This window comes from Cheilinus undulatus, linkage group 7 (assembly GCF_018320785.1).
Source record: "Cheilinus undulatus linkage group 7, ASM1832078v1, whole genome shotgun sequence".
Taxonomy (NCBI): Eukaryota; Metazoa; Chordata; class Actinopteri; order Labriformes; family Labridae; genus Cheilinus; species Cheilinus undulatus.
The window spans coordinates 42,667,451-42,692,562 of record NC_054871.1 but is presented as its reverse complement, the minus strand read 5'-3'; the positions used below and the strand labels follow the sequence as shown (position 1 = coordinate 42,692,562).

General features: G+C 40.9%; 1 protein-coding gene across 1 annotated transcript in view; it reads left to right on the top strand.

Annotated features, from left to right (window-relative positions):
• The window catches only part of LOC121511708 (inactive N-acetylated-alpha-linked acidic dipeptidase-like protein 2), a 492,988-nt gene that overhangs the window by 434,843 nt on the left and 33,033 nt on the right, over positions 1–25,112 (top strand). The gene's annotated exons all lie outside the window — the stretch shown is intronic.

The window sequence follows — 25,112 nt, the reverse complement described above, 5'->3', positions numbered from 1 at the left end:
AACAGAACATATTATTACCTTAGTTAAGGCTTTCTTTTGCTTCTTTCTTTTCAACAAATCCCAGTTTCCTTTTTTCTTCACATCTATTTGTCTTCCTTGGAACTCATCGGTCCGATCTGTTCATTTACTTATTTGTGAAGTTGTGTCTCCCAGCTAGGGATGGGTACTGATATCTACAGGCAGTGACAATCTGTGAAACTAACATCTAAATGTGTAGGGGGCAAACCCCGATCGAACATTTGAAATCTGGAGCAAATCAGATGTTTCGTCGCTTAAAAGAAGCAATAAAAGAGCTGCTACTCTACATCTGGGAAAGGTTGTTCTCTCAGGAAAGCAATCCCACATGTTGCATCCAGGTGCCATCGTCAGTGTGGGTTTGTTCACAGAAAATAATGCTGGCAACCATTTGGATGGTTTCGGATGATGCTGGTGTGTTTTGGGTTTTATTGATCCTGGAACACTGCAAAAAAGGAGTAAAATGTAGCCCAACTTTGGGCCGGGATCACAGCCCAGCTCGATGGTGGAAACTCACAGTTTACACAGATTTAAATCTTCTACTTGTCTAGAATCAGCAAAAAAAATCGGAGTCAATCAGCTAAAACAATGCAAATGAGTTTGTAAAAATGTGAAGTCTGCCCTTTTGTGCTGAGGAGAGACTTCTGTGTAGCCACTCTGCCACAAAGCCCAGATTGATGGAGTGATGGTTGTCCCTCTGGAACTTTGTCCCATCTCCCCACACGATCTCTGGAGCTCAGTCAGAGTGATCATTGGGCTCTTGGCCACTTCTCACACTAAGGCCCACCTTATTACTCCCCAATTACTCAGTGTGGCTGGGCGACCAGCTCTTGGAAGAGTCCTGGTTGTGCCAAATTTTTTCCCATTTGAGAATTATTGAGGCATCTGTGCTCTTGGGCACCTTCAGTGCAGCAGACATTTTAATGGCCTCCCCCAGATCTGTGCCCGGCAACAATCTTGTCTCTGAGCTCTGCAGGCAGTTCCTTTGACATAATGGCGTTTGCTCTGATTCGCATTGTCAGCTGTGAGGCCTTCTATAGAGAGGTGTGTGCTTTTCCAAATCATGTCCAATCAATTCATTTTCCCACTCCAATCAAGGTGTAGAAACATCCATTTGAACATATTTCAAACTGCCAAGCTATTGTTAAAAAATGGAAATGTCTACTCTGGGATGAGAGCATGCTTGAAAGCAGCCACAGGCCATATTTGAACCCTGGCTACCTGCCTCGAGGACAAAAGCCTCTGTGCATGAGCCACACAGACATATCCACCAGGCTACCTTGCCCCAATTTTGCTCTGTATATTTTGATCCACTGCAGGTGAGGAGAAGGACATGTTGAATAATTTTCAGGCTAAATTGGAAGTTGCAAATACAAGAACATGTTAAATTTAAGGATACAGCCTCAGTGAACGGGTAACGTAGTGATTTACATATTTATCACCCAAAGTGTTCATCTTGCATAGTTAATAAAGAACGCAGCACTTTAGTCAAGGTCTGAATTGAACCCCGTATAAATTTACATCACCAAACATTCATCGGTTTAGCATTCTGCACCACCTCTCGGGCCTTCTGAACCAAAATAAGCTTATTCAGTCACAGTCTCAGAGCGCGCTAAGGCTCCTGTCCTTGAATATTAAGATGACCTTTGAAAGAGGATGCACAACAGAAGCTTTGACACATTTAGCTTGCATGGTGATTTTGTTTTCAAAAACTTAGAATAAACAGTGGGGTGGAACTTTAGTTTTGCACCAAGAGAAAACCAAGGACAGGAGTATGTAAAGAAAGTGTTGTTAATGAAAAGAGGGTGAAAGAAAAGTTGCTGAAGTTGGGTTTTTTAATAAGAAAACACACAGTGTAAAACATTAATTTGTCATGCTTGAGACCCAATAAATCTATTTACCAATCTCTATCATCATTCACAAGATCAGAGATTGAAAAAGATGAAGCTAGAAGACACCCTCCATCACATGAAGTCTCATTCATTGCACCACTAAGGCAACTGCTCAGTGGCTCAGGTCCACTGGCTCTGTCTAAGCATGTAAGCACCGTCCCATTACGGTTTAGATTGAGTGGTTATGCTTCCCTGTCTGAGACTAATGGACAGATTATGACCTGAGAGGGAGAGATGACTGATGATTATACCTGTCTGTAGCCTCTATCTTCTTCTTCATCGCCGTGTCCCTCATTCTGCCCCCCACTCTCTACCCTCTATCAACTCAATTCAAAGGCACTTTATTGGCATGAAAGGTACACCTACTTGGCAACTTTGCACATTAGTGTTGAGATGAAGAAAGGCACTATATATGAGGTTCATAAAGGCCTCATCTTTGGGCCAAAACACAATGGAAAAGCTGATTAGCAATTAGTTTTGAGTCAGTGACAGCTTTACTCATGTTTCTGCTCATATTTTCCAGATAACTTGTCCAAAGTATAAATATTAGTTTTATAGTAATGTACAAAACTTTTTGGGCTAAAAAGCAATGCTGAAGTCAGGCGTAGATGTGGCAAGTAAGCCGCCATTAGGCAGGAAGGAGGATTGGCACAACCCCAGTCATGCTGTGGATGTCCTCCCATATTACCAGGGGCATGGGAAAATAATCTATTTAAAAAATGAAGTCCACGCCTTCAGGGAAGGTAAGGATGGATGTGGCAAGTAAGCATGGCCTTGGCCAGTGCTTCCCAAAGTGGGGGTTGGCACCCCCCAGGGGGTGTGAGGCACTGAGAGGAGGCTGCCAGATGCCTTCCAAAAAAACACAAAGAATATTTTGAAATTATTTCAAATTGTATATTTTGCCATTTTTTAATATAAAATATAAATGTAGAAAATGATCCGTCCATCCATCCATTTTCTACACCCCTTATCCCGTTCGGAGTCACAGAGGGGCTGGAGCTTATCCCAGCTGTCAATGGGTGAGAGGCATGACCCTGGACAACCAGGTATGCTCACATTCACACCTATGGCCAATTTAGAGTCACTAATTTACCTATTTGGTGGTGGGAGGAAGCCGGAGTACCAGGAGAGAGAACCATGCATGCATTAGGACAGGGGTGTCAAACTCATATTGAGTCCAGGGCCAGATTTGCTCCAATGAGATGTCCTGAGGGCCAGACTATTTAGGCCAGGAGTGTGAAATGGCAGATTCTTAATATAGGCCTAATCTAAGAGCCTAACAAGGTCAATATTTAAACATAAACTGTCAACCTCATTTTCACCATCAGTAAAATATGAAAAAATATAAATAACACGATAATAAATCATTCAGAGATGAATAAAGTAAAAACAATAGGTTTAAAGGCTCAAAGCCTGAGATAGAAAGTCAAACTTTTTAGTTGAAAAGGTCAAAACTTGAAATTTAAAGGCAAAATAGTGTTTTTAAAAGGCAAATACATGAGATAGAAAGTCAAAATCACAAGTTTTAAAGGTAAAAATATGACTTAGAATTTTGAATTGTGAATCTTGAAGGTCAAAACATGAAAAAAGTCAGAATCATAAGTTTGAGTCAGAATTGTGAGATGCAAAATTGAAAATATGAAATGAAAACATTAATCTCTTTTCCCACCTTCCTGACTTTTTATCTAACTTCTTTTACTCTTTACTTTTTCAGATTTTTATAATTTAACAAGGACATTATGAATCATCAAGATTCAGTTTACACGTTTACTGGAGGAAATCTGCAGACCTCATACTGGTGGGCCAGTTATAATAGAAAGGTTGTATGATCTTGTGGGCTGGATGCAACTGTACCACAGGCCAGATTCGACCCCAGGGCCTTAAGTTTGACACCTGTGCATTAGGAGATCATGCAGACTCTGCACAGAAAGGCCCTGACTGGGTAGCGAACCCAGTGAGAGATTAGTTGAGATTTATGCTGAAATTAAAGTCATGTTTCGAAAATCTTTAAGTTTACAGGTAGCAGATGGCCTGGTGGTTTAAGGTGCGCTCCATGTATGCAGGCAGGGTTGGAGTCTAGCCAGTGGCACCACTTCCCCTACGTCCCTCGCCCACTCTCTCATCTTATTTCCAATTCTATCCACTAACCTCCTCTATCAATAAAGGCATAAAAAGCCCCAAAATATGTTTTTAAAAAATGTACGTCTGCACACAACTATTCCTGAATGTGCACGGCTGTCTCCAACTATATTTCAACCACTTTCAGGTACAGTGGGGATTGGCAGTTTCTTGCACCGTTACCTTGGGGGTCACTGGCTAAAAAGTCTGGGAACCCCTGGCCTATAGGGCACCTTCCTTGTGGGTAGTAAGACTGCCACAAGCCCCTGTTCATGCTGTGGATGTCTAAAGGGTCTGGAAACTGCTGATGGTCTCCTGGCATATCACCAGGGGTGATGAGGCCTGGACAAAAGAGATACCGTCGAGCTTCACCTTGGCTGCTGAGTGACACACGTGTAACAATATGTGTGAAGTTTGACTACTGTGGCCTGCCCTGTGATGAATCCTTAGTGCCCCACATGACTAAAACTTAAGACTGTACATTGCTATTTCAAGCCAATTATTCCAGATTTTACGAGCTAGCTTATAATACTTTGGTTTCTATCTTTGATTTAAGGATATGATGTTAGATCATGATACATCAGGCTTTATAGAATTACCTTTAAATGGATTCATCTTTCTACAACTCATCAGGGAGTGTCATTTCCTTATGCTTTCATTTGGTTTCAATACTTCCATCAGCTGTGCACCATCAGAAAGAGTCTGCTTATGACAGGTTTTGGAGGTTCTTTATTGTAGTTATTAAATTTGTATTAAATTTAATTCCAGGTGGCATTATAAACGTCTTAAAGTTATAAATCTGACTTGGTGGAACGCGCTGACACTCCTCTGTGCTTTTGTTCGAAGCGGCTCCTGTTCAGGCAGAAAACAGGTGGGAGAGAGCTTTTATCTCTGCTGGTTAAAAATACAGAGAGGCGGCAGATGGAGAGACAGAAGAGGAGGAGGAATAGGACAGTGAAATAAATAGTTTTTGAAGTGTGTATGTGTGCGATAGTGAGGCTTGATAAATAATTCTTGGTGTGTGTTAGCATTGTGGGTGGGTTGATGGCAGTGGTTGCAAGCTAAAAGCTGGCGTGTACACAATAAAATCTGAACACCTTACAATTTTAAACAAGACAAAGGACAAAAAGAGTTTGGGGTAAATAGGTTGAACCACTGATTTTTCAGCACTTCAGGCTAGCACTCTTAAGTGCACTCTTAAAATATTTTCCTTGTGACACGACATTGGAACAACAGAGTATGGGCTGGATAGTTTATGTATTTCAGAAACAATATTTTTATGTGATCAACACCTTAACTAAAGTTAAATGTTCCTCCAACTTTGTAGACCCCGGTGGATATGTTATCCAATGTAATTTTGCTTTTTTTTTTTTTTTTTTTTTTGACAAATCATCAAAAAGTCATCGAAAGAATCATCTACAAAATAAAGTCAATTAATAAAAAATATGTGAAATAAATTAAGTGACTACATAAATACTCACCTCCTTCAAGTCAGTATTTAGAAGATGCACGTTTGGCTGCAATCACAGCACTGAGTCTTTGTGGCTAGGTCTCAATCAGGCTTGCACATCTGGATACCGCAATTTTACTCCATTCCTCTTTGCAAAACTGCTCAAGCTCTGTCAGGTTGAACAGGGATCATGCGTGAACAACCTTTTTCAAGTCCAGCCACAAATTCTCTATTGGACTGAGGTCTGGGCTTTGACTCGGCCACTCCAGAAGATTCCCCTTGTTGTCTTTAAACCATTTCTGTGTAGCTTTCGCTGTATGCTTCTGGTCATTGTCTTGCTGGATAATAAATCTTTGAATCGAACAGTTCTCCTGCACGCTGAATATGAATGTCCTACAGGATTTTGCTATATTTTGCCACATTTATTTGCAAGCATCCCCACAGCGTGATGCTGCCACCACTGTGTTTCAGAGTGGGTATAGTGTGTTTGTGGTGGTGTGCAGTGTTTTGTGTCTGCCAAACATAGCATCATGTCTGATATCCGAAAAGCCCCATTTTCTTCACCATGGATTCTTTGTTACCTCCACCAAGGAGATTGTGATCAGCAGGGTTTGTTTGTTAGTTTGTTAGCAACACAACTCAAAAAGTTATGGACAAATCTTGATGAAATTTTCAGGAAAGGTCAGAAATGGCATAAGGAAGAACTGATTAGATTTTGGGAGTGATCCAGATCACCGTCTGGATCCAGGAGTTTTTTTAAAGATTCTGTACTATTGGGAGATAGGTCTAATGGCGGAGGTCTGCGCTCCCTGAGTGCTTTTCTAGTTTGCTACTTTCCCATAAAGCTTTGAGAAGTGTCTCTCCTATCCCAGCAGATGAGTCATCAAAGGTGTCTTGATGGCCTCTCTTACTAGTCTCCTTCTTTCACAGTCACTCAGTTTGTGAGGACGGCCTGATCTAGGTAACCTGACATGCCAGATGGATTTGTTTCACACATTCCCGTATCAACTACAAAGTCCTCCTCCTCACATACAAATCTCTCCATGCTCTGGCTCCCCAGTACCTTTCTGATCTCCTCCATCCATACACACCATCCTGCAACCTTCGATCTTCAGACACCGGCCTACTTTCCATGCCCAAAACCAAACTCCGAACCTATGGAGACAGAGCCTTCAGTGCTGCAGCTCCCACCCTCTGGAACACTCTTCCTGCAGACATTCGTTGTGCTCCATCTCTGGACATTTTCAAAAAAATGTCTCAAGCACCACCTGTTCACCACAGCCTACAGTCTTCACTAAACCACCCCTTACACTCGTCCTGCCCCTCACATAGTTTGTCCATGTCTATGTGTTCCTGTAAAGCATCCTTGGGTTTCTTGAAAGGCGCTATATAAATTCAAGATATTATTATTATTATTATTATTCATCTGGAAAACCTTCAATACACAGCGTTTGGGAAAGGGCAGAGGATTTGAAAAAAACTTGGAGTGTTATTGGATGAACGTTCTGTCTGTCACATTTTTACAGGTCAATCAGAGCAACTAAACATGTGACGTAGCTGCTATCAAGGAGTAACACGAACCATGGCGACTGTAGACATGTCAGTACACGACTTTTGTCGTTTTTGAAAAGAAAACAACTCACTGCTGTTCTTTGTTCTTCTTTTAATGAAGAAATGTTGGCAAGTTTTGATAAAACTTGCGCTTTAGCAGCATCTGTGTTAAGCTCTTCCGCCATAATTGCACCGGCCTCTTGTTGCTGCTTGCTTACGTCCTGACTACGCCGTGCCTGAAAGTACTGTCCCTTGTTGCTGATTGGTCCTGTCACTTTCTAGCCGGGCCCAAACGGTTCAGATGGGAGCTTTGCAAGATTGATTCGCCAGTGAAAAATAAGCAAATGGGCGTATCCATCTGCTTTGTATAGTTATTATATAGGCGGATTCACACATGTGCCATATTTCTTCCATTTCTTCGTGTTGGATTTAACTGAACTTGGGGGATATTCAGTGCCTTGGAAATGTATTTGTATCCATCCCCTGACTTATACTTTTCTATAACCTTTTTTTCTGAGATGCTTGGGGTGTTCCTTTATCTTCATGGTGTAACGGCGGCCAGGAATACTGATGAACAAGTGACTGGATCTTCCATCCAGCTGTCTTTATACTACATTCACTTAAGACACATTCACTGCACCCACTTCACTAATGTTGACACTACTAGCCCCAACTGGCTGGACCTCTGTTGAATTAGGTCAGTCACTCTAAAGGTGGTGAATATTTATCCTATATCTATTTTACATGACATTTTTTAATTTGACATTGCTTTGTAGAAATGTTTTCACTTTGACATTTAAGAGGTGTTTTTGTAGTTTGTAGGTCAAAAAAGCTTAATTATATAGACCATGATTGATTTATAAAATCAATAAAAGTGTAAAACATCCAAGGGAGTGAATACTTTTATATGCACTGTATATTAACTCTGACATGAACACAGGTTGTGTACATTTGACACAAGACAAGCATTTATGTAAGTCTTTAAATCCAGCATACGATCCAGTTTCATCTGAAGGTCTCTTTAAAATCTGTATGAGAAATTCCTTTAAAGAGGAGAGGTCAGAGCTTTTGGAGAGAGTCCTGGTCAGTTGTGCTTTAACAATAAACAGCCAAAGAACTGGAGCGGTCAGAGGCTTCCACCTCAGGAGCGACTCTCAAGAAACCAGAGTGAAGTCAAGAAAAAGTTCAGTGCCTAAAAGTGTTTCTTTGTCCCTGCTGTGTTTGTGGAAGTGTTTGTGTGGGTGAATGTTAGTGAATATGATCATGGCTTTGCCAGAAAGTGTAATAAGTGTGGATGAGGGCACATGATGTGTTTGTATTTTTTTGTGTGTGTTATATGTTTGTGTGTGTCTCTTCATGCGTAGCCTACACATGAGTGGGTGGCGCTGCATGTGTTTTTTGGGGTCTATTCAAAGATGAGCGTGTGGATATTTTTGGGGATGTGAAAAGGCTGTGTGTGGGTGTATGAGTAGAAATCCTTGTAAGTGTGTGTGGGATGTGTGAGTGGGAATGTGTGCATGTGTCTGGTCTCTGGGTGTTTTAGCAGCCCCCCAGCGGCAAAGGACCAGTGATATTTAATGGATTCTCTACAGACGGCGTGCAGCTATGCTGTACTCACGACTGCCAGTGTTGGCGGGGACTCAGATCAAACAACCAGAGCTAATTGAAACCCCTAAAAACCTTTTGTTCAACTTTTTTAATCACCATTCTCCTTTCTTTACCCTTTTTCATATGGAACTGCCTTTGGTCTGGTCTGCTCTGATCCGACTTAAATCTCCATTCATTTACTGTGCTGATAGGACTCAGCAGCAGGCCTGCCTCTGGTCTGCTGTGCCAAAGAAAAGTAGAGAGGCCTGTCAACTAAGGCTGGCCACACTACAGGATTTTAAGCCTGATTTGAGGCAAGATTTGCCTCCCCTCAAGACTGTGGGGGCACATCCTGAGGGGAGGCTCATCACAAACTATCCTTTGTCTAAATAATCCTCGTGTGTGGCATCAACACAATTTTTTTACTTCTCCAAATCACGTTGCAGCCTCCAGAACCTGAATTATTTTTTTTATTTTTGATATTTACAATTCTAGGTTATAATGCCTCAAACAGTGTACCAGTAACAACCAATGAGAGCGAGCAGAGCAGGCAGCGTCACCAGCCAGATCAAATTTAAGTGTAAATACAACTGTACAAGAGGGCTGCATTGGGAGCACTATCCCTCAGGTCCCAGTGAAGTCAGTCACAAATCTTGGACTGGAGTGGGTGGACAAAAAAATTGCTTTGGGTCCCAGGACATCAATGTTTGTAAGTGAAAGCAAGTGTTTACTATGATGGAGCCAAACAAATGTCATAGAAAAGACAAATTACACTGTTCTACAACTGGACTTTGTGGAAGTACGCCCACAAGGAAACGTATTTGGCATGCCTGGGCGAGATGATACACATGCTCCACACCCCCAGTCAAAGTAAGCTAATGATAAAGCACCTATCTGCTCATATCAAACAAGATGACACAGTGCATGTGTCCCATGTTGCTATTAAATATCATGGTTTAATTGACATTATTTGTCATGAGTAGTTGGTGCCGAATAAACATGTTAGAACCTGGTTTTGTCTCCGAATGGCAAAAAAGCATGAAACAGTCTTAAAGCTCCACACTGAAGTACATGCACTAAAAGTTAGTAAATAAGTCAAAAGGACAGCTTTAATGATCACATTATAATGATGCACAATATAACAGGAGCGCCAGCGTGCAGAGATGCTGAGCCATTATGCAGTTATTTGGGAAAAAACACCAGCTTTTAATGCAAATAGCCCTTGAATGCGTTAATCATCTGATGCCAAGGATGGTAACAACATGATGTTAATAGAGTAAAGATGAGCCTACACAGTAAATTTACCAGAGTAAATGTCACTCAGATTAATATTTTACTTTGAAACATATAACATATGGTCCCAGACTATTTGGAGTAAAAAATTCACTCTGCTTGCAGAGCAATGTTTTCAGTTATCTTTACTATAAGAAGTGTTTTGTTTTGTTTTGTTTTGTTTTGTTTCGTTTTGTTTTGGGGTTTTTTTGTATTTAATTCTTTCGGAGCTATTTTCATACTCTATAGAGCTGGTTTTCCATTCCATATAGAAATGTTTCCTACTCATTATTGAACATTGCCTTCTCCATATAGAAATGGGTAATGCTTAATATAGAGCTGTATCTTACTCTAAACAGATTGATGCTCCTCTTTAGAGCTACAGTTTACTCTTAATAATCCAGAAACAGGAAAAACCAAGAATGTTTTACCGATACATTGGTATTAGACTTAAAGGGATACTTCAACATTTTGGCAAATTCGCCCATTGCCATAATTCCTATAGTCTTAGTAATAGGTTTGTTTCCGTTAGTTGTCGGTGCAAGCTGTTTCAAGATCTGGGGGGGCCGTTAAACCAGCTGCATCGCAAAAGCTATTTTGGCAGATGGCCATCAAACTCATCAAATACACAATCCAACAACTCCAAAACGCTCTCGTGGACAAGTTGTGACCTACACATTCACCACGCTATGAAATAATAACGTAACATTATGACGCATGAAGCAAATACTCAGAACTATTTCTTGAGTAAACCACTGGGCGGAGTGACAGTGCAGCAGCCATGTCTGGAGTGTAGTTCCGGCTTCGCATTTAACTTTAAAACATCTCCGTCTCATAATGTTCCATGATTATTTCACAGCCTGGTGAATGTACAGGTCGCAACTTGTCCACGAGAGCGTTTTGGAGTTGTTGGATTGTGTGTTTGATGAGGGACAGCAAAAATTCCGTCTGCTAATATAGCGTTCGCGGTGCAGCTGGTTTAACGGTCCCCCCAGATCTAGAAACAGCTTGCACTGACAACTAAGGGAAACGGACCTATTACTAAGACTATAGGAATTATGGCAATGGGCGAATTTGCCAAAATGTTGAAGTATCCCTTTAATGTTCTAATATTAACAAACAATTGTGATGAACATGTGACCCAGGAGCAGAGCATGAGACGATACATAGTGAGGTCAAAGGTGTTTATTTGGCAACAATAATAGTGAAAACAACTGTAAACTGTCCAGTGGTTGGCAGAAGTACTAGCAGAGAGACAGAGACACTGAAAAAAAGAGGACAATTGGAGTTGGACAAAGCAAGAAACTCACTGAAAAATCACAAGATTCAAAGGTTGAAGAGGATCAAAGTTACTTGACTAAAAGCAGCAGAATAATCGGGTTTCTGAAAGTTCATCATCAAGTGATGAGTCCTTGATTGCCAGTGATTAGCTGCAGCTGGGTCAGATAACGAGCTGCAGCCGTGACCGTTGTGTTTTAAAGTTTTACTCCAGTGGAATTTCATCTGTGTTTTTACTCCAACTCTGGTAAAAAAAAAAAAAAATACACTCAAGAAAGAGTAAACTTTACTATTTTTGAGTAAAATATTTGTTACTCTGGAAAAATAACTCCCCAGATTTTCCTGTGTATTGTTTGTGAGAGCTGATGGAATAGCGCTACGGTTTTTATGACACCCAAACGTTCCAGTTAGAGTTAAGTCAGTCTGAGACTCAAGGTTCCTTTTTTATCCATGTGTGGCACCTTTACACCTAAAGAGGATGTGAGTGTTGGTTGTTTTCTAGAGTTTTCTGTCATTCTGGGAGGAAACTCTGTCAAGCTGGTTATCAGTGAACACATTAATATTACCATTCCTTCAACGAGACACACTGTTATGTAACATGGATTGTCAGAATCCGTAGGATTGGACACACCTGTACAGGTGTGGGTTGGAGTGGGTGGCACATGCCAAGAGAGAGGGCAGTAATGGTCTGATACCCAGTTGGAGCGGGATTAGGAAGAGTCCCTCACAGGGCTCTAAACCGAAGCTGCATTCCAGTTGGGATTTTACCCTGATTCTTTTCCTCGTTTTATGACTTCCGCTGCAGCTGTAACACATGCCAGGACTGAGGGAGAGCAAGCCGACGGTATCGATAAACATACGTGTTTTCTATGACAGGTCGGTAGGTGTTTGGTCTCGGTGGTTTTACAGTCTGGTTGAGTTATCTAGAGGATTACAGGATGAAAAATCATTTGAATAACTGTTTAACCATACAGTGTTCTTATGATATGAATGGGTTGCTTTGGTCTATATCTCACCTGCAAGCCCAAGAAAATCTCAGCTTATAGTGCAATTAGATCAATGTCCAAATTGGATTAAGCCACTTTTATAAAGCCCTGTAGTGTAGGGGCTACTGTGGCTCAGTCAGTAGTGTCGGTCATCTTGCAGAGCTGCAAACTCCAAGTGGGCTTTCATGTGTTTTGCACTGAGGAGAGATTTCACTCTGCCATGAAGCCCAGATCGGTGAAGGGCTGCAGTGATGGTTGTCCTTCTGTAACTTTTTTGCATCTCCGCACAGGATTTTATTGAAGCCCAACAGTAATGGTCACCCCAGTGGAAATACTAAGTATTTTAGTAGTATGCACACAATAAACCAAGACATACTTTAACTGATAAGATCCTCAAGTGCTCAAGCTCTTCTGATCAGCTATCAATCATTGACTTCCTTATGAGTGTACTGCACATAACGCTTTATGGTAAGAGAAAAATAATAGCAGTGACCATTTTAGGAGCAAACTTTGAGTCTAGTATTGATTTAAGCGAAAAACAAAAGCTGCCCTAAAAAAATCTTTTTGAAAATTGTGACCCAGGCCTCTTAAAAAGCAGCAGGGCTGCAAGACACAAGTCAGCCTGGTTGCATTTTACTTGAGGCATGTGGAATATGCATTTATGCATAGAGCATGTATATGGATTTGCATTTCATTATGCATTTACTTAGTTAAATTTAGAAACAGCAGAGTAAACACCACCATGTTCTGTTTAGATCATGTATGACCTCAATGCATGTAGAGGAGGATAAGTTTGGAAGTTGTGCCTTGTTTGTACAGGGCAGAGTGTTTTGTAAACATGGTCTATAACTTATTAATAGTATAACATGAGTAAAACATTACAGAATGAGAGCTAGATGGTGCATAGCTTACATGAGGCAATGTTCTGGAGCAGACTTAAGTGAAGAGCGGTGCAGAAGAGACACTGACCTCATTTCTTTGTGCTAAAACGTGGCTCTCTTCATTTACATGTCACTGGAGTGCCTTTTAAGCTTATTGTTATTTAATTTATTTTCTGTGGCCTCTGTCATTGGTGATAATTAACTCATTCAATTTCTGCCTCCAGCGATCTCAGCATCTAAACAATGATGGAGAACAAAAGTATCAGAGTACATTATTAAAGACAGCATGACCTTTTTTTTCCTTTACAGAAAATGTGGTTGTATTCACATGTGAATGACAAGAAAGTTTGAGCAATTCTGTGCTCGAGTGGAGTAGCATGTTTCTGATCCAACTGTGACTTCCTCTTGAACAACGTTGAAAAAAGAAGCAAAACACTCCTCATTTGTGTAACCGGGGCAGAACCAGTTATAGACCGGCTATTTAAAGGGTTCAGTCATTGATAATCAGAATGAATAACCTACCTGCTTGAACAAAAGAAAGTCTGAGTTCACACTCTGCTTTTATTTAAAGATCTTGTTTAAAAAAAGAAGACTTTAATTCTTCTGTGAGAGAACTGTGTCCAGATCTGTGCTCTGCAACAATCCTGTCTCTGAGCTCTGGGGCAGTCCCGTTGACCTCATAGTGTGGTTTTTGTGCCAGTAGGTTGGAGAGAAACAGAAACTGTGCAGATGCTTAGGAATTTTCCTTTGTGGTGACAAAATTAAAACAGATTTAGGGTAGTTTTTTTACAGCAATATGGAAAAAAAGTATCAAATTGTGGATAGCTTGATTTGCAAAACTAGGGCCTTGTTACTGGAAAATAGTAATCTGTGATTTTTAACAGATTACTTTTCAACATATTATCCCCAACACTGCTGATTTTGAGTACCCAGATAACCTCAAACATTTCCAAAGAAATGTTTAATAATGTTGAAGTGATCACAAAATTCTTTGCAAGTAGTTGAAATGTGGAAGGCCACTTTATACACCTTTTCTCTCTCATGATGTGAAATTCATCCATGAAACAGCTTTTTTTTTTTTTTTTTTAACTTTTTATTTGTAGTTTTTTAAATAGAACAAGAGGCAGGCGTAATAAAACATTAAAAAAAAAAAAAAAAAAAAAAAAAAACCAGATAATCATGAGGTCTTGGATTGGTCCAGACTAGAGGGCAGCAAAACTGCCTCATTCAAATGCAGAGTGCAAAACCTTGTGGTTACAATATACACATATCTATATATGTAAACACATACACTGATATACATATCCGTACAAACATACAAACACATGTGGCAGTTATCAAAACACCAGTAAAGCACTAGCTGGCCAAATAAAAGTTCCATTTTTCCCATCGTTTCTCTCCAAGCTCTTTTTGAAGTCGTATAGAATGAGTCATCTGTTCCAGAATATGCAGCTGTTTTACAATGCTAACAAAGAGACCAGCCGATGGACCATTTTTCTGTAACCAGCACTTTGTAATGGCTTTTTTGCTTGCAACAAGCAAGATTTTTAGAAGATAGGTATCATTACTATTGAGACCATTAGGAAGATGTCCAAGATAGAGGGATGTAAATGTTGTACTGATAGTAAAACCCAAAATTTTTGAAATAATTGCTGCTACCTCCTTCCAGAAGGACTGAATGAGGGGACAAGTCCAAAACACATGGGCGTGGTCAACCTCAGTCTCTCCACAATCCCTCCAGCAGGGAAGCTGGTTGCCTGTTTGCTTTGATCTCTGTTTAGGAGTAAGGAAAAAACGTATCAAGTTCTTCCAACAGAAGTCCCTCCATGTCCAGGAGTTTGTTGAAGATGACCGTGTCTCCCACGCTTTTAGCCACATTTCCTCTGTTATTGTAATGTCCAGTTCTTTTTCCCATCTTTGTTTAACATAATCCGTATTATCATTTTTAAGTAATAAGATACCTTTGTACAATTTACCTATGAGGCCTTTGTTGCTACTGGAATTATAAGCATCAATAAACAGCTGAACAAGTATTGGTGGTTCTCTTGTACCAGGGCCTTTCACCTTTTTACAAAAGTAATCACGGAGCTGTAAATATCTAAAAAAGTCAGCCCCAACTAGTCCAAATGACTGACATATGGTATCAAAACTGTTAAATTCCCCCTTTTTAACAATCTTACACAGTGAAGAGATACCTTTATAAGCCCATTCTCTAAATCTAAGATCTTGCGATGCCGGTGTAAAGTCTGGATCATACGCTGGCCATCGGTAGCTTAATCTCATTTTGGAGTTGAAAACTTTTGACTACCTCTGCCCATACTTTTAATGAATGATTTACCCATTTACTTGTTGTTTGTGACAAATCCTTTTCCCTCATTACATATCCAAGCACTGATTGAGTAGGTATATCCATCATGCTCAACTCCATATTCTTCCATTTCGCTATATAGGTTGGATTACACCAGTGTAAAAGGGGTCTTAATTGTGCTGACATGTAATAATCCCTTAAAGATGGAAGAGCCATGCCCCCCCTCTCTCCCGGCAGCTGAAGGGTGGTAAATTTTATTCTTGGTCTTTTCTTATCCCAAATGAATCGTGAAATATGTTTATTCCATTCTCTGAACTGTTTTTGAGGTATTTCCACTGGTAGTGATAAGAAGAGGTATAATAATCTGGGAAGAATGTTCATTTTCACTGATCTAATTCTGCTGCCGAAATCAAGAGGGAGCAAGCTCCAGCCACTGAGGTCCCTGTATATTTCTTTGTTAATGGGGTGATAGTTGATATTATACAACTGTGACAGGTCTTTGGGGAGGTTTACTCCAAGATATTTGATATGCGAGGAGTGCCATTTAAAGTTATATTTCGCCAAAGTCCTTGTGATGGAGCATAATTAAATATCATGACCTGAGTCTTATGGACATTAAGAACATAACCTGAATATAGACCATATGTTTCAAGTCTTTTCATAAGTAAAGGCAGACCTGTATCTGGATCCACAAGCGTGACCAGAACATCGTCTGCGTACAGACTCACTTTATATTCTTCTCCTCCCATCATAATTCCTTTTAATTCTTTATCCTGTCGAATCATTTGGGCCAAAGGTTCAATAAACAAGTTGAAGAGGCTAGGGCTGGCAGGGCAGCCCTGCCTACAGCCCCTTTGCAAGGTTACAGAGTTAGAGAGACTACCATTTATCTTTATTCTTGCAGTAGGAGAGGAGTAAAGTACCTGTATGCATCGGATGAAATTCAGGCTAAAACCAAATCTTTTCATAACAAGGAAGAGGAATTCCCACCCGACGGAATCAAAAGCCTTTTCAGCGTCCAAACTCAGAATAATAGAGCTAATTTTTCCTTCATGTATTTTCTCAATTACATGTAATGCTCTTCTTATATTGTCTTGAGTTTGTCTATTCTTTATAAAACCCGTTTGGTCCTCATCAATTAACAGAGGCATCACTGCCTCCATCCTCTTTGTTAAGATAGTTGCATATAATTTATAATCTGTGTTTAAGACGCTTATAGGTCTGTATCCCCGACAATCCATCCTATCCTTTCCCTCTTTTGGGATAACCGATATAAAAGCCTCTCCCCAAGAGGGAGGGGGAGATCCCCCCCTCAATATAAAATTAAAGCATGCTTCTAATAAGGGGAGTAGGTGATTTCTCATTGATTTATACCACTCCGTGGGAAACCCGTCTGTACCGGGAGATTTATTAGAGTTCAAACTTGAGATAGCACTCTCTATCTCCTCTACTGTTATTGGTAGGCTAAGTTTATCGTTAGCTTCTTTACCTAGCATAGGAAGGTCTAGGGAGTTCAAGAACTCATTAATGGTTTGTCTATTTGGCTGTTCTGACTGTGAATAAAGGGACTTGTAGTATGTCTCAAACACTTTTTGTATATCATCTAAGTTGCTAGAAATCTTATTTGTTGCCGGGTCTCTAATCTTATGAATGCAGTTGTTTGCTTGTTGTTTTCTAAGCCTCCAGGCTAACAATTTAGAAGCTTTTGGGCCTGCTTCATAATATCTTTGCTTCATAAACCTAATGTTTTTCTCAACTTCCTCGCTTAATATTTTATCTATTTCCTGTTTCACATTTCTGATTTGTTGTGTTGTATATGGATCCTTATTAGTAATGCTCATTTTTTCTAAATCTCTCAGTTTTTCCTGCAATGTTAATAGCTTCTGGGTTTTAGTTTTTTTCAATAAAGCCATTCTGGCTATGATTTTCCCCCTGAGAACAGCTTTGGCTGCGTCCCACAATATACAAGGATTCACCTCCCCATTGTTATTATCCTGCATATAAAGATTTAGGTCTTTCACCATAGCATTTCTGAAAGGAGTGTCATTTAGCATTCCAGTGTTTAACCTCCATAGTGTTTACGTCGTCTGCCATCTAAATGTAATGTTAAGTAAACACCAGAATGATCCGAGAGGTCTCTCTGGCCTATTCTACAATCTTTCAGACGATGCATATCTTTTTTAAACATAAAAAAGTAGTCCAATCTCGAATAAGCCATATGCCGAGCAGAATAAAAGGTATACCCTGGGGATGATCCACGCATGGACCTCCACACATCAACCAATCCCAAATCTTTTAAAATCCTATTTATACGTTTTTCAATTGAGTTCCTCTTTCTTTTCCTATTAGTTGTGTCTAGGGAGGGGTTTAGAAGCATGTTAAAGTCTCCTGCACATATCAGGGTCCCAACCGTCTCCGAAGCAATCAGGTTAAAGATCTTTTATAAAAACAAATATCAGTCCCAGGAGGAGAGTAGACATTAAGCAGTGTCACTTCCTTTTCATCTAATTTCCCTTTTATAAGGACAAATCTGCCTTCTTTATCTCTTATTTCTGATAAAAATTCAAAGCGAGTTGAGTTTGAGATTAAAATGGCAACTCCTCTTTTTTTTCCATTCCTATAAGATGAAAAGAAGGTGTTTCTAAAGCCTGTTTTTTTCAATTTATCATGTTCGACATCGGAAAGATGTGTTTCCTGCCAGAATGCAATGTTTATCCTCTCCTTTTTTGTTTTAGATATCATTTTACTCCTCTTAATCGGATTATTTAGCCCATTAACATTTAATGACATTATATTATAATACTGGTACTGCATTTAAATATTTTTGTTTGTAATTTTACCACTGTGACCTTCCAGACCTCAAAAACAGAAAGGAAAACATAAGAAAAGATTCCTGCCGAACTATAATACAAAACAAAGAACTGTGCTTCCAACAAAATAGGTATTGTATCACCTCGAACAGTGAGGGGGGATGGCCACGGGTGGGGCCCTCATCTACTAAGTAAAGTGTGTGGCTATTTATTTGTTGTCGACAGGTACCAGCCTCCACCGTTAATAAAGAAAAGAGCTATACATATTTCTATATACAGCCTATACAAATAAAAAGGGTAGGATAGGGTTATTTTAAATGTCACTGACTCAATCCCTGGTGATAGTAGAGCAGCCTCGAATCCAAAACAAAACATAAACAAAGTTTTTTCACCATCATATTCACTCTATACAGAATAGTCCATGCCTCACTCATCCTCTACTGCTGCTCCCGGTTCCGTTCTACGGTATCCTTTCAGTTTTTCCCGAACCTGCCGCTGGAACCGGTCCTTTTCTCCGCCGTGTCGGTGTTCGGTCGTTTCCCACGGCAGAAGTCGAGCCAGCATCTCCTCCGTTACAGCTTTCTTCTTGGTGCTTTGCTTTACTTCACCCACCGTGAATCCTCGCTTGCGCAGGTCCTCTGCTGCTTGTGCTGGACCGTGCCCGACTCATAAAAGATGCGGATTTTCGTCAAAGGAGTTTGAAAGCGTATTCCGTTTTCTTTCAGTGCCCTTTTAACTGGTATATATTCCTTCCTTCTGATCTGCACGTCTGCTGCGTAATCATGATCGAAGTACACTCGTTTGTTTTGAACACGAAGTTCCTTCCTCCATGCCGTGTACAGTATTTTCTCTTTAACCGAGAACTTAAGGAACCGGACCACAATAGACCGTGGCGCGGCACTTGCGGGAGGTTTTGACGCCAAGGCTCGGTGAGCCCGTTCAATCCCCAAGTCACAGTCCGGGCCAAGATCAGCTCCAAGTTCTGACTTGATGAGGTTTTCCACAAACACTGCAACAGACGTGCCTTCAGCTTCCTCCGGGACACCATAGATCCTAATATTATTGCGCCGAGAGCGTCCTTCCAAATCTGCTACTTTATCCTGCATTGCTCGTTGATCACTCAGTAGCTGCGTTAAGGCATCTTTCACTCCGATATCCCACCGCTCCGTGTCTGCCGTTCTCCTCTCCAGCTCACCGATGCGTTTCACTGTGCCATCGATCTTGTTTGTTGTATCTTGTATCTTTTTATTGATTTCTGACGCGAATTCGTCCATTTGTTTTTTAATGTCCTCCCGAAAACACGTTCGGAATTCCATAAGATCGCTTTTCAGCTCGGCTTGGAGTGCTGCCATCCCCGTACATACTGCTTCACTCACCACCTTACGGATCGAGTCCAAAGTTTCGTTTTCAGTAGCACCACCATCTTGTTTTGCTAACCCCTCGCTAGCCATGACTTCTTTGTCAATTTCTCGCTCGGTGTAGGTTCTCAGCCCATATCCTCCCTTCTTGATTTTGTCCCCGTTCATTGTTAGGTCCGAATGTATCACTTTTAAATGGATTCGAGTTCTATATTAGGGGAAAACTCACAGCTGGTACCGGAGCTCTGTTTCTAAGCTGCCATACTGTGTAGGGCGCCACCGGAAGTCTCCCATGAAACAGCTTTTAAGTGTTTTGTAAATTCACCTCACAGATTGCAGGTTTTTTAGGGTCGTCAACTTAAAACAAGAAGCAAGCAGCAGAAGAGGACACAGCAAAAGAGCATGTCTACTCATTTTTGTTCTTGTTTCTGATTCTGATTAAAAGCCGAAAACGAAATTCACATACTGTAAATGCTGCAAACTTGAAAGGAACCTGGTAAGATATAGTGGTTAAAAACTAGTGATGTAACTGAGAAGGAAAGGCAATATGTCAAAGTATAAAAACAATAGGACACATATAGTAGACAAAAGACACAAGTAAAGATTCAAAACATGCACAAAGTCTCTGGATGTAAACTCCAGTATAAAATAGAACATGCAATCATCTCAAACATCATTCAGAAAAGGCAAACAAAAAACAATTCTAAAGGCTCTGAGGGAAAATCTGATGAAACACTGAGTTATATGTGCAGCTGTATGCTTTCATGTTTAGTCCATTGAACTTTGCTTCAAATACTGATGTATGACAGTTCATCCTCTTTTTTATTTATTCTGCTTCTTGCATTTTCCCTCTTCATCCTTTCATGTGTTTCTTCATGTGATCCTCATGAGAAATGTTACAGTATCATACTACATCGATGATTAGTTAGAGAACATCCTATATTAAGTGAATTATTAAACTTATATTTGCTAAATATAGCACAGCTGTGCCTAAAGGCCTCATGTTAGGAACATAGCTCTTATGTAGTCTTAAGATTTTCCCTCTGCTAATAAGCAAATTTGCACTTTTAAGGAGAAAATGTGTGCAAAGGAAGACATGAAAACAGTGGGAACAAGGCCTGTGCTTTTGAGGCATACTGCTTTTATAAACTGCACCAATGAATAACCCACACAAAGAACATTGTCCAAATACCGACTTTAAGTGGACAATAACATGTATCATGCTTTTGCCCGGCCTCAATCAAATAACACCAAGGAACACATAGCGCTCACTTTATTAGGTATACTAGTTCGGGTCAGGTATGGGAGTGTGCCCGTATGCACTTTGCTGTGTCAGCCTTGGCCCTGTACTGCTCTGGCCTCCTGATGGCCATCCGCCAGGCCTGGGCCAAGCCCATGCCCCATCTCACCTGGTGTCCTTCCAGATGACCCCTGTCATCTAATCCAGCCAACTGGGTCCTGGGCACCCAGTGGGCAATGAGCTGGATCAGCACGCCTGGTACTAATAAAACTGCAGTTGCTGGTCCAGTGACCAGCAGCTGACCCCATCCCAACTTTCTTGAACACATCAGCATTAGACACACGATCTTGCCAATGATACCCAAAAATGTGCCAAAGAGAAGTCGTCACAAAGGAGTCCAGCTGGCGCCTTTGGCCAGCAGTCAGCATCCAGGCCTCACAGGAGTATAGTAAGACTGGGAGGACCAAAGACAGAAAGACTCTGACTTTCATTCTCATGCTCAGATACCGGGAGCACCTCACTGCCTTGCCCAGCAAACCCATTTCCCCATGCACAAGTCTTAGTCTGCAGTTGATCACAGTCAACAGATTGATGAATTAAGCTGGCAAGGTGGGTGAACTGCTCCACAACTTCCATGCTCTCACCATTCACAGACACAGATTCAACGGCAGCATCCAAAGTGTCCTTGGGGGTCTGGGTCTTTGTTTTGGCAAGGAGATGTGCATTCTCAATGCTTTAGGCTCCTCAATTACCAAGTTAAGATGGCCCACAAGGACATCAGTCTCTGCAAGGATCACAGCATCATTGGCATGTCACCAAATGTCACTCGCTGCCCCTGCTATCCACCTCATCATAAATTCCATACAGGTACTAAACAGTGTAGCAGCTAAGATGCAGCTTTACCTCATCACAGGATTAACTGGGAAGAAGTCAGAGATGTAGCCACCACACTTCACAGCATTCCCTGTAGTGCGTGGGCTCAGAGAGTCAAACGCCGGCTTGCGGCTCACAAGGCAGCAGTCAATGGATTTAGGCATGTGGTCTTGATCAAGATGTGGAAGTACAAAACTGAGCATCAGAACAGAGAAGGAAGTAACTTTGAATATGCCATTGTAGTCACTGCTAGAGAGGCTTGTCTATTTCTTTTAATTCTTACCCACAGCCATCTCTGGGGTTACAGCAGCAGAGGACACCAGATGCCACTACTGTCTCCTAAGAACAGGGGAGTAAGGCTACTTTTTGCACAAACTTGATCATCAAAAATGGACGATAGGGCCACATGCCTTAATGCATCGATTGCTGCCATATGATTGGCTGATTGGATATTTATGCTAATGAGCACTTCAACAGGTATACCAAAAAAAGTGATCAGTGAGTGTGGTTTCTATATGTGTTAAATTTCTGACCACTGTGCACCACATTTTATAGAGAATTTCAGCTTTACATCCAGGACATCTTTTTTATATTCCAGTAGTATAAGACAGTATACGACCAAGGATTCTTTAGGGAATATCATCACAGTCGGATGCAAATAAACTGTATGTATACATGACCCCCCAGCACAAACATAAACTTGTAACCTGAAAAGTAAAAATATTCCATCAAATAAAAGCATCACCCTCAAGCTCTTTAGTTTCTCTCTCTCCTCTCTCTGCCACCGTTATCACAGGAGGCCAAGTCCCCACTGTATACCCAAATACAAATACACTTGCACGAATCCCAGTGTGTCAAAAGATGTGATGGATTACAACAGTCAAACAATATTTCATGAGTCCCAGCTGGCTGTGAGGAGCCAGAGCCATTTAAATTTGTAGGAGAGAACAGTTCTCTCTTCTATTTTTGTCCCCACCGTCGTCCTCGTCCTCCCTCTCTCTCTCCCTCTCCTGTGAGTCATGCTCTAATCCAGACCAAAAGTTGTGCTCCTATCCAGTCTGGCCTGTTGATCAGGAACAAAAAGTCTATTTTGGTTTAAATAGACCAATAGAATGACTAATGAAATGATTCAGTGCATTTCCTTTGCTCAGCCCCCTGATATCACGATCATAATGCTCAGCAGACAAGTCTGAAAGGACCTGTATGAATAAGCGATGCTGGAGGCTTGATGTGGCGTGATTGAAGTCAGTTACAGCCATCACGCTGTCCACTGTCATTTTAAGTTCTCCGCTTAGTTTTGCACACACTGCCGTCTTATGCACCATGCACAATCTAGAGATCGCTGTTAAGCCTTCTGGAGGTGTCGTGGGACAGCAGCGAAGGAGGGTTCCCACTTGACAGCCCATCAAAGTGCTAGCTTTTTGCAACCCATTGGTCTCCACAGTTGACCTGTGGAGACAAACAGTGAGGGGTTAGGGATTTCTTCAGTGAGCACTGATCCTCTCTGCAGGGCACAGATATCTCGTCTTTATCACTCTCACAAGCCTTACTTAATGAGTTTGTAAAATTCAGTTACACTCCTCTTGGATAAATCATACTCTTCCTTCTTTCTTTTGAAGTCAACACAACATATACATGCCCTGCTTGAAGGAAAACGGCTCAGTGAAGAAATCTCTGCAGCAGGGGTCATCAACCTTTCTTCAACTTCAAAACAGCGAAAGTGGCTGAGAGTTGTTTGCATTACACATAGCACACAGGCTGAATTAAGCAGTTTTTTTGTACACCTGTGAAACAGCAATACCCAAAGCTGATCAACTTAATATCACATTAAGGTTCAAGAAGTCTTTCCTGTTACTGAACTTATCATTACTGTGGCCAACAAAGTAAGCAGATCACTCCGAAAACTCTCATCAAGGTCCGAGAAAACATTTGTTCACTTATTTTGGCCATCACAGAGACTACATCCTTTGAGAATTCATATCAAGGTGGCATCAGACAAGGGGCCAGTTTCCTCTTCTCTCCATGAAAGCTTTGATTTATTTCAGCAAGAGAAAAAGTTGCAGCATCTTATCTTACCTCTGCTCAGCCATCTGACCTCTCTGAGGACAAGGACATCACCAAGTCCTGAAAGGATGTTTCGAAGCTTGTGTTGTTTAGCTTTTGTTGGAATGGAGTTGATAATCTTAATAAAAGGTGTCACAGCATGATCAGATCTTATAACTTTGGCACATATAGCCTGCTGGTGATTGATGTGGTGATAGTTCAAAAGTTTAGGAAAAGTCGAGGTCTGCCTTGCACTGTGTAATAAATCCTGAGAGTCCTCCTGTCATAACTGGGGCTCCATCTGCCAGCTTTTCAATAAGCAGGAATTTTTTCATAAATTTGTTTTTCAAAACACAGTTTTCTTTAGAGATAGCAATGTCAAAATCTCCTCTCTGGTGGATAGCCATTAAATACCCTCCAAACAAACACAGCTAACTGAGCTGTGCCAGTCTTCTCTACAGACTCATCCATCTGAACTGAAAACCTTTTCCACCTTGTCACGTCCCTCTCCAGCTGTCCAACTGCATCTGCAGAAAGTGCAGACACTCTCCATATCACTGTGTAAGCACCAAGTTGAGCATCAACAACAGTGAACATGATTCCTGTCTCACTTGAATAAAGCCTTGGCCACTGCAGTCAACACTGACTTCAACCTACCATTTGTGAATGGCTGCTTGTGCTTTGTTTGGATGTAGGCCACTTGAAATGATGCTGCCTGGTCTGTTCACACAGTGTGTCACTGAATCTACAAATATAAGACTTTACTATGCAAAACCAACTGTATATCAACATCCAATACCACCACCCACTTCTCTACTATCTCAGTGAGACAATGCCAAGCCACATTCTGCAAAAGCAACAGTGTGGTTACTAGACTGGCCTGCATGTAGATGACAATAGAAACTCCATAGTGTTAAACAGATTGACATGTGCATCAAGCAAGAAAGAATTCCACTTTCTCTTTTTCGACAATCAGTGTCTTTATTTCTCTGGACGCACAAGGGCAGATCCACGGAAGAACAGCATTTCTTATTGCTTGTTTTCTAACTGTACAAATGGCAAAAAAGATTGTCTCATCCACAAAGCACATGTAAAGGAGAAATCCATGCTAACTGCACACAAAAATGCACACAATCTGCTCAGCGGAGCAAACAGCATTCTGTACCATTTGCATGTATGTGGGAGGAGGAACATTTACAAATATGGCCAAAATTACTCACTCATATGCAAGTAAGCTGATTGCTGTTGCAGTGTGAGCTGCTTTTAGTTCTTAGAGTAACAGAAACGTGAATGTTAAGATAAATAGATTGATAAAATATTGCACAGTGTTTATTGCCATACGCCAACAGAATGATTTTTCTCAGCTATGAATGACCAATGACTCATTTCCAAACATATTAGTTTTGTATGATAATAATGTGTTTAATGTGACCACAGGAACAGCTGTATG